Raw genomic sequence first — 14,979 nt, 5'->3', positions numbered from 1 at the left:
TTATCCAGCTGGCAATACACTGTCACCATATTGAAATTGCATCATTCGCAGTTTTAATGTAACATGTTTTCTTAGCCGATTTGGCCTCTTACACAATCGGATCAAAATTGGGGGCAGCAGTCTGTGACTAAATGCTTGCAGAGTTGGAGAACAGCACCAGAACTGATTCCTTTCCTGACGAGGTGTCCGTGAGCATGGCGATCAGCCGAACCAACAACCTTTAAACACCGGCGGCTGGGTTGAAGGACAATGACACCGTGACAGATTGTGCGCGTACTTGATATGATTTCATAGCCGATTCGGGTGGTTATATAATCAGATTGGAAATGGGCAATGGCTGGCCGTTTTAGTTAATCGCGCAATATTTGACCGGCATGGCGGAACAAGTTATCCAAGCAAAACACTAACAAACCATCAAGGCCTCTTCCGCGTTTGTAACAAGTGGACGTGAATATTCGCAAAGATGCTATGTGTTCAAACCAAATATATCGATTGTGTTGAAATGCTTTAAAGGTCGGTCCCTCCCCGATCCGTGTTTATAACTGCGGTCAAGCCAGCCTCCACTCGTAAAGTAGCAGTCAAACCAGCCGCCCCTAATTTTGTTCATACTCGGCATTACGGTAATAGGTCGCCAACTCGCGGCGAAAGCCACCTTCAAAATAAAAGCTACCCAATAGTACGGACGTCAATGCTCTTCGGTTAAGGAATGCAACCAGCAAGGTTAATATTATTGACTCTTGAGATGCGTTAAAAAATGTAGTTTATTTGATATCTGAAAAATAAATGGTAAATGGACTGCACTTATTTAACGCTTTATCTACACCATCACAGTGCCCAAAGCGCTTTACAAAACCTCACATTCACACAAATTAGGGTTCAGTGTCTTGCCCAAGGACACTTCGACATGCGGACAGTCGTAGCAGGGATTCGAACCTGTTCTACCTACTGATCCAAAGCCACCCCAACATAATCCCATTGGTATCGCAAGACAAATCCAGATCTGTGTGACAGACCACCAAGGACTCCACGAAAAGAGATTGGATGAAGATCTGATATTGTATTTCAAAAATAAAAGTATCTGAAAACTGCACATTTTGCTGTCATTACCCCTGACTGAAAAAAAATCTGTAAAAAAAATAATAATCTATGTGATATCGCAACACCGGTCAAATTCTGGGGGACACTAACCAGGTCTCCAACGAAACAGGTGCCACCCAAATCTGATGTGACATTTCAAAACAAAAGTCCCCTGAAATTGGCATATTTCACTGTCACTACCACTGATTTAAAATATATATTTTTTTAAAAATCTATGAGATATCGCAACACCAGTCCAGTTCCGTGGGACACTAAACCCCCCCAGGTCTCCAAAAAATGGTCAGATTTTTTTGTATATAAATGCGCTATATAAGTGCAGTCCATTTGCCATTTATTTTTCACAAGATATCAAATAAACTACATTTTTAATGCATCTCAAGATTCAATAATATTAACCTTGCTGGTTGCATTCCTAAACCGATGAGCATTGACGTCCGTATTATTGGCAAGCTTTTATTTTGAAGGTGGCTTTCGCCACGAGTTGCCGACCTATTACCGTAATGCCGAGTATGAACAAAATTAGGGGCGGCTGGCTTGACTGCTACTTTACGAGTGGAGGCTGGCTTGACCGCAGTGTATTTTACTATGCCTTGGAGTAGGAGGAGCAAATGTAGCTCGCGAAACATATACTGCATACAAAACCACAGCAACAATAAAAGCGTATTATTTGCTTCTTATCCACAGCCAAGCCACATGCTCGTGTCCTCCCCCCCTTTTTTCAAACGACAGTATTTTGTGGTCGTCGGTATTCGCAGCAGAGTATGACCTCAATCTCTTCTTCCTGTCTGCGCTGCGTAGCGCCTCCTCCGATTGGCTCGCCGCCTGTCTTGACGCAGCACGTAGCTCCGCCCACGATCACGTCCAAATACTAGTTGGAGCAGACGAAGCGGCAACGGAGCCGAGTGTGCCCAATCTTCCATTTGACGTCCAAATCGCACAACGGTTTTCATATTCTACACCCAAAACCCGCAGCGGACCCCATTGAAACTCTATTATTGTATCGTCAAGGTAAGTCTCGCATTCGCGTCACCCCTACGCCATGTTGTAGTTACAGATGTGCCAAGAGGGAGAATCTGAGCTTTTTCCAACCTGTTCGTTCGTACTGCTGTCATGGACGAGTCGTGTCCGCCGCCGTCGCTATGTAACATCTCCGTTTAGATTTCAAGAGAGAGAGAGAGCGAGGCGCCCCGCTGCAGTTTCAATTAGTTCCCAGCAGTGCTGCTGTGTCGCCACTTTTAAGCCTTACTTTGTCTTCTATCACCTTCTACGTAAGCTAATGGAAGCGCCGTGTCTATTCAAACGGTGTCGGTCACCGTGACGCAACATCGTAAGTGCGCGCCTTCGAGAAAAAACTACTAACATTTGTGCCGAGTCGCTTCAATGCATACCTTCGCGTCAAAAATGCACATAGGAATATTGCGAATACATTTTCTGTTATCACTTTAAAAAAAAAAAAAAAAAATGGAAGTCATGTGGAGTGCAACAGAATGATGAGGTGTTCCTCTGGGTGCCATTTAAAGTGGTGTTATGTTGGCCACCTATCCATTTTAAACCAGCCCGACGGCTTGATTTCCCTCTTATCTTTGACCTCGAAGGTCACACAGGTGGGAAATGAACCGTCAGGTGTTTGCCTTCCTTCAAATGGCAGTGTTCTAGTTGCTATTTGTACATTTGCATCATCGAAAAGTCCTAAGCGGAACTACTGCAAAGGAAACTATTGTTATTTGAAAATTCAGTTCGGCGGTACCTTGACAAAGGAGTTTTAAATTATTCCGTGACCAAGCTCGTAACTTAATTTACTTGTACTTTATGTTAAATCAGTGTTCCCCGTTGAAATAAATTGAAACGGCGTCTATACGTTACAGCCCCAGAAACCTCCCCTCTTTTTTGTTTTGTTTGTTAAAGAAAAATTGCACTGTATTGTAGAAAACATAATAAAAGAGAAAGTAAAGAAATGTACTAGTCTTATTAAGTGTAATTATCGGACTGTAGTATTTGTGTTGGATGTGTGCCTTTAAAGGGCTTGGCCTAGTGAATGACATCAGGACTACAATTGTATTACTTACAAAATTATGAATATACTTTAGTATTATTGTACAACACTGTCTAGAATGTATATACAGTACTGTAAGCTTTGTGGCGGCTGGCTTTTGCCCAGGAATGTAATTTTGTTTCGAAAACTCGTGTGCATTTGGCGACAAAGACTCTCCAAGCTTCGCTTTTTCATCCATAGGTACATATGGAATTATAAATATAGTAAAGAATAATTTTTTATATTTACAATATATATTATGTATTATACTTTATTAGTAAAGATTGGCAATGACAGTGGCCAGCTGAGTCTTGCTTGTACCCGGAAACTAACTGTATGTTTTGATTGTCAAAGCTCACGATACGACATGGCATTTTTGATTGGCCATTACATCTGCGAAGTTGTGACGCCATTCACCGGTGATTCAAAACTAGAAGTTCACTCGAGTTTTGCCGTGTCGCTCCTTTTTTGACATACTAATACAGAGATATTTTCTTCATCTCGACTCTTTATCTTTAGTTGGGCGTTGAGTAGCTAGACATTACGGGTTGATAAGCTGTTAATTTCCACCACTGCCAATAGCCATCCGGACCTTTCTCTGTATCATTTTGAGAAGTTTACCACCAGGCTTTCTTCAGTGTCAATCCCACAAGCATCCTCACCTGCCTCTGCTGAAATCTTCCATCACGCTGTTGTTCGTTGCTAAGCAGGCCGAATCAGTGGGGGTTCACTGTACACTGAATTGCTCGAGGCATCTTATAACGTATCAACAAGTGTGTAAACATCATTGGTATATTAATACATTCTACCTTCATCTAACATACAGTGTATGTATTAGTTGTATTCCGGTGTTCATCTCCCACAATTCCTTGAGCAGTCACGTGACCAGGAAAGCTTGACTGGAGGTTTGAAAGTAAACAAGTAGTAGACATGTTGTCACTCACAACACCGTCATTGTTCAGACTGGAAAAATACATGGCTAACTATTGACAGAAAAGCCCTTCTGGTGTTGCTATTAACTAGCCTTCTGTTTACACAGCAAAAGAGTAGGTTTATTGCCGTATCCTAGGAGGTGTTCTTCTCTTGGCTGATTATTGTAGAAAAAATACAGTTAAAGTTAAGATTCTTTTTTTGTTTTTGTTTATTTTTTGGGGGAATTTGCTTCGAAGGTCATTTAATGTGAGACAAAAGCATATTTGAATAGACCCAAGAACAAAGGCATGTCAAACATTCCCAGGGGCAAAACGAACACTTGCGGAATAACTTAATATATTTCAATTAATTAAATGCAATCGCTTAATTAAATAAATACATGTATAAATGCATAAATAAATACAAATAAATTAAGATAAAATGTAAAATCAAACACTAAAAGGGCTCAACATTAACTTTTCCATTGGTGGCCTTACATAATTGGCATACCGTAGCTTGTATAGCCTGTATACAGTCCCCTACAGAAGTATTGGAATGGCAAGGTCAATTTCTTTTTGTTGTTGTTGTATCCTGAAAAATTCTGGTTTTCGGCTCAAAAGATGAATATGAGGCAAAAGTTCAGAATTCCATCTTTTATTTCATGGTATTTACATCTAGATGTGTTAAACAACTCAGGACAGAGGACCTTTTGTTAAAAGCCACCCACTTTTCAAGTGAGCAAAAGTATTGGAACATGTGACTGATGGGTGTTTCTCATTGCCTAAGTGTTGCCTTTTAGATTGATTTCTTAAACATTAGTTATTGCTTGTTTTTGGCTTTGGGTTTCAGCTGTGAAAACTGTGTTTGCTGTAAAGCAAACAGGAAGACCAGAGAGCTGTCTATGGGAGAAAAGCAAACCATTTTGAAGGGGAGAGAAGAGGGAAAATCGATCAGAGCTATTGCACAAATATTGGGCATAGCCAATACAACAGTTTGGAATGTCCTTAAAAAGAAACAAACAACTGGTGTACTGAGGAAAAAGCATTGAAGACGTCGGCCAAGGGTATCAACAGCAGTTGATGGCAGAAACATTGTGAGAGCTGTGAAGAAACACCCAAAGACGACAGTCAGCCACATCACTGCCAACCTCCACAATGCCGGGGTGAAGGTATCACGATCCACTGTTCGAAGACTTCAAGAGAAGAAATATACAGGCCATAGCAAAAGTTGCAAACCACTCATCAGCAAAAAGAATCGGAAGGCCATATTGGATTTGTCAAAGAACGTTTTAAGTCTCAAAGAGATGAGTCACGAAGATTTATGGACTGATGAGACCAAGATTAACCTCCAAAGTGATGGAAAGGCCAAAGTATGGAGAAAGAAAGGATCTGTTTATGATCCAAAACACACATGCTCATCTGTGAAACATTCTTGCAACAAGAATACACCAGTCTAGTGAAGTCAATGGGTCGCAGGCTTGATGCAGTTATTGCAAGTAAGGGTTATGCCACCAAATATTAAATGTTATTCACTTAGTTAATTTAATAATGTCTGTTGCAATACTTTTGGTCACTTGAAAAGTGGGTGGCTTCAAACAAAAGTTGCTCTGTCCTTAATTGTTTAACATATCTAGATGTAAATAGCATGAAATTAAAGCTGGAATTCTGAACTTTTTTTTCTCATATTCAGCTTCTGATCTGAAACCCAAATGTCTTCAGTATACAACAAAAACAAAGGAATTGAACTTGCAGTTCCAATACTTCTGGAGGGGAGTGTATAATATTAACAGTTACTTGAGTTATACCTGCAAAATATTTTACTGTCAATATGAAGTTTGTCTGCAACCAGCAATGGCTGACTAAACGGGTAATTTCTTTTATATATATCGTCCGATATCGCCGATTGTCCATTGCGGGCCATATGCCCCCATATTAGTGTACAGTAGAAAATTGTATCGAATCTTTCGAATGCTTCGTCATGCAAGGTAGCGGATCCCACCATGGCGACCGCAGAAACCCGCTGAAAAGACAGAAGGCTAATTCGTCTACTAGCACAGAAGATCTACTACACAGCTCCCCTGACGGCCATATTCAAGTCCTCTCCTCCATTGACAAGAAGCTATCACTTCTCGATTTATTGCACCAGGAGATTAAGGAGCTCAAAACCAGTTTGGAGTTCACGCATCAGCAAGTCAAGGAGCTAAAAGAAGACAATGCTGAACTTCATTCAACCATGAAAGCGGTGACAACTGAGGTTAAAGTTCTTAAGAAAGGAAAAAAAAAAAAAATCAAAGAAGGAATGCTGGACTTACAGTAAAGAAGCATGCGGGATTCAACATGGCGCCTAACCGTGTGGTCGCCTCGGTTACGTGCTCTCTAGTACTGTCTATGTTTTTGTGTTTTTCGCTTGTCTTTGGAGACATTGTGCGACTCAGTCACACAAGGGAAGATTTTCTAAACATTTGGGAGTCTACACCGGACTTTCTTTCACAAACTTTTGCAAATGGGCTCGTTTTTTTCGTCTGAGTTACTCCCCGGTGGGGTGGCCGCGGTCTATGGCGCTTTGAGGCGAAGGTGACGCCACAGAGGGAAGTCACCCGGAGTGCAGGTCAAGCTCCGTAAGAGAGGATTCTGAATGCCGCTCCCATCGTTCCACCTCGCAAATCTATGCTCCCGACCCAACAAAATGGACGAGCTTCATCTTCCCACAAAGACCGGTAAAGACTTTGCACGTTCCGCCGCCCTGTGCTTCATGGCGACATGGCTTTGTGAACGCATTCCAGATCGCGCCGTAATGCTTCCGGGCTTCCAACTACACTGGGCAGACAGCATTACAGAGTTATCGTGGAAAACAAAAGGCGGCAGGCTATGCTTTTATGTCAACGAAAAATGGTGTACCGACGTTACGGAGCTCAACACGCACTGCAGCCGGACTTGGAGTTGCTGTTTTTGAACTGCAAGTCATTCTACTCGCCGCGGGAATTCGCTTCATTTATACACGCGGGTGTCTACATTCCTCCTCAAGCTAAAACGAATGCCGGACTGCTAACACTCGCTGAACAAGTAAACGAACTTGGGGAAAAAAGCACCCAGATTTATCCCTCATTATTCTTGGGGACTTTAACAAAGGTAAACTCAACCACGAATTCCCTGTCAGGGAAAACACCATTCTAGACCACTGTTATACCACGATAAATGACGCATACCATGCTATTCCCCGCGCAGCTCTGGGCTCGTCTGATCACTGCTTAATTCACTTAATACCAACATACAGGTAAAAACTTAAATTTGCAAAGCGTGTGGTGAAAACTGTGAAGAAGTGGACCTATGAAGCAAATTAGAACTTCAAGACTGTTTAGACTGCACAGATTAAAGTGTCTTTGAAACTTCAACTGACAGCCTAGATCAGGGGTGTCAAACTCAATTGCACATGGGGCCGAAACTCAAATAACACTTCAGGTCGTAGGCCGAACTTGAAACTTTTATTAAACACAATGAAACTTAATGTTATTTGAAAATGACCATGAATAAAGACAGAAATCCAGAATAAATAAATTGAAACTTAAATTATTTTGCACTCCATAAAAATATTTCCGGTCAAAATTGCACTCGTGAGAAAAATGTACCATGAGGCCAAAAACCCTGAAAAATACATAAAAGGTCGTCCTTTTAAGTAAACATTCAATCAACAACAAATCAAAACATTGAATTTTCTTCGCGCTTATGCCTTTTCACAAATTATATAATACAAATATGATCATGCTGCAAAAAACCCTGAAAAGATTCATTAAATTAGTGCTTTTCAGCAAATGTTTTGGGAAAAAACAAATCAAAGCAGTCAGTTTTCCTTGCTACTACGCCATTCTCTTAGAGCTGGATGCTCCCATAAGAGCAGTTTCACTTGAAATGCCTTCACTGCATCATACATGTCAGTGATCATGCGGTTGCGTCCCTGGAGCTGAAGATTTAAGACGCTGAGATGTGTTGTTATGTCAGCCAGAAACGCCAACTCACATTTCCACATCCTGCAAAACTGTGGAGTATTTTCCTTTATTGTCCATAAATTGACAGATTTCCTTGCAGAGCTCAAAAACTCTATTGAGCACTTTCGCCCGACTCAGCCAACGCACCTCTGTATGATAAGGAATGTCGGCAAACCCTGAATCGCTTTCCCGCATGAAAGATTTAGCTCGTATGAAGTTTACAGTCTGTGTTACAGTGCTCATTACATGTTCCATTTTAAGGACTTTACCACACAGCGTTTCTTGGTGTATGATGCAGTGATATACTGTTAACTCACCAGTACACTTTTCACCCTGCATCTTTGCCCGCATCGTTCCCACAAGTCCACTTTTTTTCCTCGCACATTGCCGGTGCTCCATCTGTTGTCAGTCCAAGAAGTTTGTTCCAGGGCAGTTTCATGTCGGTTACACTTTGACGACTTGAACACCTACTACTGCAGATTTGAAACTGTGTGAAGTACCATCCTGTTTCAAACGCTCCACCATCATCCCAGTCCCCAAGAAACCTGCAATCTCTGGTCTGAATGACTACAGGCCTGTCGCCCTGACATCTGTTGTCATGAAGTTTGAACTCCTTGTCCTTGACTACCTCAAGAGCGTCACAGGTTCCCTGGTGGACCCCCTGCAGTTTGCCTACCGAGGAAATGGGTCTGTGGATGACGCAGTCAACATGGAACTGGACTTCATCCTAGAGCACCTCGACGGCGCAGAGACCTACGCGAGGTTCCTGTTCGAGGACTTCAGCTCTGCGTTCAACACAATCATCTACAAACTCCTCTTTTCCAAGCTCCTCCAGCTCAGCGTCTCTCCTGCAATCTGCCAGTGGATTCACAGCTTCCTGACGGGCAGGACACAGCAGGTGAGGCTGGGGGACACCACCTCATCCAAACGCACACTCCCAAGGATGTTGTCCTCTCTCCGCTGCTCTTCTCGACTTCACCTCAACGCAGCCAGCTGTCAAACTCCTGAAGTTTGCAGACGACACCACAGTCATCGGCCTCGTCAAAGACTGTGACGAGTAGGGTTGGGCATCGTTTGAATTTGAGCGATTCCGGTTCTGGTTCCTTATTCCAATTCTCGATTCAGATTCTTTGGGGGCTGGGTCAAAAACAGTTTGCATGGTTTAAATAAAGAGTGTCCAAATTATGAACATCCTTTTTCTTAGCTGCCCGCAGCATAGACTAAAATGAACATTTGACTCGGGGTTCTTTATAACCAGTATCAATATCCAACCTATGAACTAAAAGGCAATGTGTGTGGAACTAACCCAATTGACTTAATAGTACTTAATGAATGTTTCAGCTAAAAGTTAATTATAGCATTGTTAAAATTATTTGGGACTGTTTTATCAGCTTTTGTTTCATGGAATGTAAATGGTATTCATTCACATGCAAAAAGTATTAAGATTATGGAATATATCACTAAATTAAAAACTGATCTTTTTTTATATATATACAAGAAAACCATTTGTTTAAATCAGAGGACTTTTCCGATCCGATTTAAATTTGTCAGACTTTTTCAGCTAGCTATAACAGCAGAAAAAGAGGAGTCTCAATACAAATTCATAATAGACTACGTTTTACACGAAATAGCACAATAATTGACCCGGAAGGCCAATACATAATTGTTCGACTTTAATATAGTGCTTAATTCAACCATGTACTGCTCAAATAATAATAATAAAAGAAAAACAATGAATCACAGTCTTACCGAATATTAGATGAATATACAGTATTCACGATTTTGGACTTGCCGACATGGAGAATAAAAAATTGTACAAAAAAGGAATACACTTTCTTCAGTTCACCGCTCCTTCACTAGAATTGACTGCTTTCTTACAAAAAACTCAGCTTCTCAAAACAGTACTTCCAAAATATATCCAATAAAAATCAGTGATCACACTCCAAATTCTCTCTGCCTCAAAGTTGAATCAAACATGATACCGTTTCCAACCTGGCGCTTTAACACTTCTCTACTGAAAGATTCAGAGTTTATATTTGTAAGGAAGGAATGGAAATATTTTCTTGATATGAATGATTCCACAACTATATCTCCATCCTTAGCAGAGGTGGGTAGAGTAGCCAAATATTGTACTCAAGTACTGTTACTTGGCAAAAATGTGACTGTGTGAGTAAAAAGTTGTCCTCCCAAAAAATTACTTCAGTGTAAAAGTACACAGTGAAAAAACTACTCAAGTACTGAGTAAATGTTTTTTTTTAATCAGAGAATGAATGTCAATAAAATAAAAATAATGTGAATGTGCAAATTCTGATATTGCTGTGTGGGTGTAAGTGTGTGTGTGAGTGAGTGAGCGAGCGAGATTAGCACGTACCCCAAGAGATGCATGTTTTACAGTTGTGATAAAATAGGGCTAAAGTGGGCCAAAACAACAAAAAAAAACATCTGCAATTTACTGCAAGGTCTTTTATCAAGTTAGAAGTGGGCTGAAATATCCACGTTTGGGCAGACCGTGCCAGACAAATACTACAGCACATGAAAACTGTTGTTTTTCTTCATCTAAATGTAAACACGAGTTGCGCCCCGTCGCCTTCAATGGTAACAATGACCTTCCCAACATGGTCGCCACATAGGCACGTCGATTCGCCGGGCTGGCTTATCTAGTGGTAATACCTATGCACGGGAAGCTCAACAGAAGACGCATGTGCGGTTGGTTATGTGACGTCATTGTGTCGTTTGATTAGTGAGCTAGCATCACTACCGCTTAAATTGGATTGGAGCAATCAGCGCCCAATGCAGAAGTCGAAGTCGTAGTCTAAACAGATAGTTTGCACATGAAATAGTTGATGAATAAGCAATAATTGATAAATAAAAGTAGCAAGCACCATTTGGATCATTGTAATGGAGTAAAAGTACCGTTTCTTCTTAACATAAATACTGTAATTAGAGGCAAAATTATTTCATCCTCTTCCTACAAGGAAAAAAAACAAAAATTAGAAAACGAATTGGGAGATGAAAATAAAAAAAATTACAGAAGAATATGCAGTAAATCCGACGAACCAACTTTATAATGCTAAACAACAACTTGATAGCATATTATCAAAAAGAACAGAGTTCCTACTACAAACAGCTAAGATGCACAATAATAAATCAGGAACATTTCTCACAAACCAACTTCAACGTAACAAAAAAAAACCTAATTACAACCATACAAGATTCAAAGGGCAAATTTACTCTATCATCACAGGATATTAATATGTTCTACAACTACTACAGTATCTTACACTTATCCCCAATAAGCTGAATAAAACCTTTATCAATAATCTAAACATCCGTCATTCACTTCAGAAAGTAAATAGTCTTGAGATACCCCATTAACCCTCGCAGAATTGCATAAGGCCTGAAATAATATGCCAACAGGTAGAGCTTCAGGCAATGATGTATTTTCCACAGAGTTTTATAAACATTTCTGGTCTATACTAGAACCACTATTTTTCAGAACAGTGACAGAGAAAACAAATAAAGGCCTAATTAGAAGCCATAGGAACACAGCTGCAGTAAAACTACTAGTAAAACAAGGGGAAGACCCCACTCATCCAGCTAATTACCGACCGCTTTCACTAATTACTATGGACATCAAAATCATTTCTAAGGCTTGAGTCAACAGAGTAGAAAAAAATTCTCCTGTCTGGTATTAGCTGTAGGGTGGGGAGGGGCTTGCCCCACTTTTCTCTGGGGTCTTCCAATCGGTGGGGCCAGTCTTTTCAATGACGATCTGGCAAATGATAAAACATAGCAGTGTATGTGGAAGTTGTTTGTGGGTTTTTGAGTCTGGAAAGTGCTCATGTTCTTTCCATTTCCCCATGTAGATAAATATAGTCAGTCGACATTGTTTTAAGTACTCCACTTTCTTGTTTTCATGATGCCGTTTCTGTCCAAGTAGAACCTTTACAATGTTATTTTAATATTATCATTACTTTCACATTTGACAGTAAATGGATTGGCTGGAAGCACAAAGAGTAATGGAATTGAGCAGTGGAATTGAACAAATCTGTCATTTTAAAAAGATTTTCCCGACTTGCCTCTTAAGTTTAATTTCTGTGCTGTTTGTTTTTTTGAAGCGCAAATTGCTCTCCTTTTTTATTGCATTAGCATTTAGAATGATGAAAGTTAATCTGGGATCTCAATGAATCAAGACAATATGATCTTTGTTAGCATCATTATCAGTGAAGTCAATGTTGTAAAGGTTAAATGAAAGCATTGCCAAATGATACTTGTGTTTCAGCGGGTATTACAAATTGCACATAATGGATTACTCTGATTAGAGCGTATTATAAAGTGAGAAGTCGTTTTTGGGCAGGAATGGCGGGGAAGAATGTCAGGGAAGAATATTCACTGGAGATATGGTGACAGTAATTAATCCACTGTGCTGACAGCCAGTCTTTCTTGTGTGCCATCACTTCCAGCTACACTGTGAGTGTGTGCATGAGCAAACGTTGACATTACACATCACTTGGAAATGAAAACATACCAGCTGTAGAGTGCAGATTCATGTTTTTTGTTTTCGTGCAGATATGACAATTCGCAGTAGGGATGAACGACAGATGTTTTTTTTTTTTTTTTCACCCACCGATGCTGATAACTGATAAGTGGCTGCTTCTCCAAGCCGATTCCAGTAACCAATATCCTTTTTTTAATGGTATATATTCAACAATTTCCAGGCCAATGTCCCCCAAACTGAGGGAAATTTGGAGCAGGGACCCCCTACTCATACATATTGTATATAACTTTATTTTATATCAAACGGGTCATATAATAGAATGCCTTTTTAATTCATATAAAAGATACCTTATTTTCACGACCATAAGACGCACTTAAAAGTCTTAGATTTTTCTCCAAAATGGACGGGATGCCTTATAATGCGGCGCGCCTTATGTGTGCACCGAGTTCCAAAATGTATAAATTTTGTTGTGTGATGAGCGCTCCGCTTGACTGACTGGGAGCATTTTCTGCCGACACGCTGCTTATACGGAGGAAAAGCGGACGTGGCTGAGGACAGCATGCGAACGTAAAGGGGGAAGGGTGCGCGTGAAGGAGAACGCTAAAGGCACGCCCCCAGTAGGTATATAGCGCCGGTATGTGCATTGTGCAAAACGAAATCGGTTTGGCTAAGGACCCCCGAAAACGTCACCTACAAAGAGACATGCTTACGAAGCACAGTTTAAACTGCAAGCTGTCAGTTACGCGGAGGAACATGGGAATCGAGCAGCCGCGAGAGAATTCAAGATCAACGAATCCATGATTCGCAAGTGGAGGAAGCAGGAAAACGAGCTTCGCCAAGTCAAGAAGACGAAGCTGAGTTTCCGCGGAAATGAGGCGAGGTGGCCCGAGTTGGACTTCCAACTCGAGCAATGGATTAATGAGCAAAGAACAGCCGGGAGAAGCGTCTCTACAGTCACCATTCGACTGAGGGCAATAAGGCTTGCAGAAGAAATGAAAATCGAACATTTTCAAGGAGGTCCGTCTTGGTGCTTTTGTTTTATGAAACGGCGCCATCTATCCATCCGGGCAAGGACTACCGTGGCGCAGCAACTTCCGGCGGATTACAAGGAAAAGATGGCCATCTTCCGCTCCTACTGCAGTAAAAACATTGCCGACAAACACATCCAGCCCAACCACATCACCAACATGGACGAGGTGCCGCTCAGTTTCGAACCCCACTGTAGAGAAGAAGGGAACCACGACGGTAACGATACACACAACGGGGCACGAGAAGTCTGCTTTTACTGTTGTGCTTGGTTGGCATGGTAATGGACAGAAACTGCCACGTATGGTGATTTTTAATAGGAAGACGCTGCCTAAAGAAAAGTTTCCAGCCGAAGTCATCGTTAAGGCCAATCAAAAGGGCTGGATGGACGAGGAGAAAATGAAGAGTGGCTGAGTGAGGTGTACGTAAAGAGACCGGATGTTTTTTTTTTCCACGTGTCACCGTCCGTGTTGATCTGTGACTCCATGCGCGCCCATCTCACACCAGCTGTAAAAAAAAAAAAAAAAAGTCCCACTAAGACTGGGAGGCAACGCCGGCCGAGTTACGCCACCATATGTGAATGGATTGTGGATGCTTGGGCTAAGGTATCTGCTTTGACTGTTGTCCGAGCTTTCACGAAAGCCGGCATCATTGCTGAACAGCCCCCCGGCAACGAGACTGACTCCGACAATGATGAGAGGGAATCCGGCGTGATTGTTGGAGAACTTGCCCAGCTGTTCATTTTGGAAACAGAAGATGAGGACTTTGATGGATTTGTGGATGAGGATTGATTAAAAAATTATTATTATTTTTTTTTTGTCAATGTCTTTCTGTCTCCAAAGTGTTCTGTAAATTGACTGTCTGTTGTCGTACTAGAGCGGCTACAACTACCGGAGACAAATTCCTTGTGTGTTTTTGGGACATACTTGGCAAATAAAGATGATTCTGATTCTAATATAACATCCATCCATTCATTTTCTGTACCGCTTTATCCTCACAAGGGTCACGGGCATGCTGGAGCCTATCCCAGCTATCTTTGAGCCAGAGGCAGGGTACACCCTGAACTGGTCGCCAGCCAATCGCAGAGCAGATAAACAAACAACCATTCGCACTCACATTCACACCAACAGGCAATTTAGATTCTTCAATTAACCTACCATGCATGTTTTTGGGATGTGGGAGGAAACCGGAGTACCGAGAGAAAACCCGCGCAGGCACAGGGAGAACATGCAAACTCCACACAGGCGCGGCCGGGATTTGAACCGCGGTCCTCAGAACTGTGAGGCAGATGTGCTAACCAGTGCCCCACCGTGCCGCCCATAATATAACATATGTAATGTAATAAAGGGCATTTAAAAAATTTCTTTTTATTGTCATTATACTTGGCTGCACTTCTTTTCCTTTCGGCTTGTCCCTTTAGGGGTCGCCACA

The 14,979-nt window shown here is 41.4% G+C and overlaps 1 protein-coding gene across 2 annotated transcripts in view; it reads left to right on the top strand.

Moving 5' to 3' along the window:
- Positions 1-1,947: 1,947 nt before the first annotated feature.
- Positions 1,948-14,979, top strand: part of ndrg3a (ndrg family member 3a) — a 55,751-nt gene continuing 42,719 nt past the window's right edge. For both annotated transcript variants that reach the window (XM_061784575.1, XM_061784573.1), the window contains exon 1: positions 1,948-2,106. The gene's annotated coding sequence lies outside the window, so the exon portion shown is untranslated. The remainder of the gene's footprint in view (positions 2,107-14,979) is intronic.

The sequence above is a fragment of the Phyllopteryx taeniolatus genome, chromosome 9, assembly GCF_024500385.1.
Source record: "Phyllopteryx taeniolatus isolate TA_2022b chromosome 9, UOR_Ptae_1.2, whole genome shotgun sequence".
Taxonomy (NCBI): Eukaryota; Metazoa; Chordata; class Actinopteri; order Syngnathiformes; family Syngnathidae; genus Phyllopteryx; species Phyllopteryx taeniolatus.
This window is presented reverse-complemented; position numbering and strand designations above follow the sequence as displayed.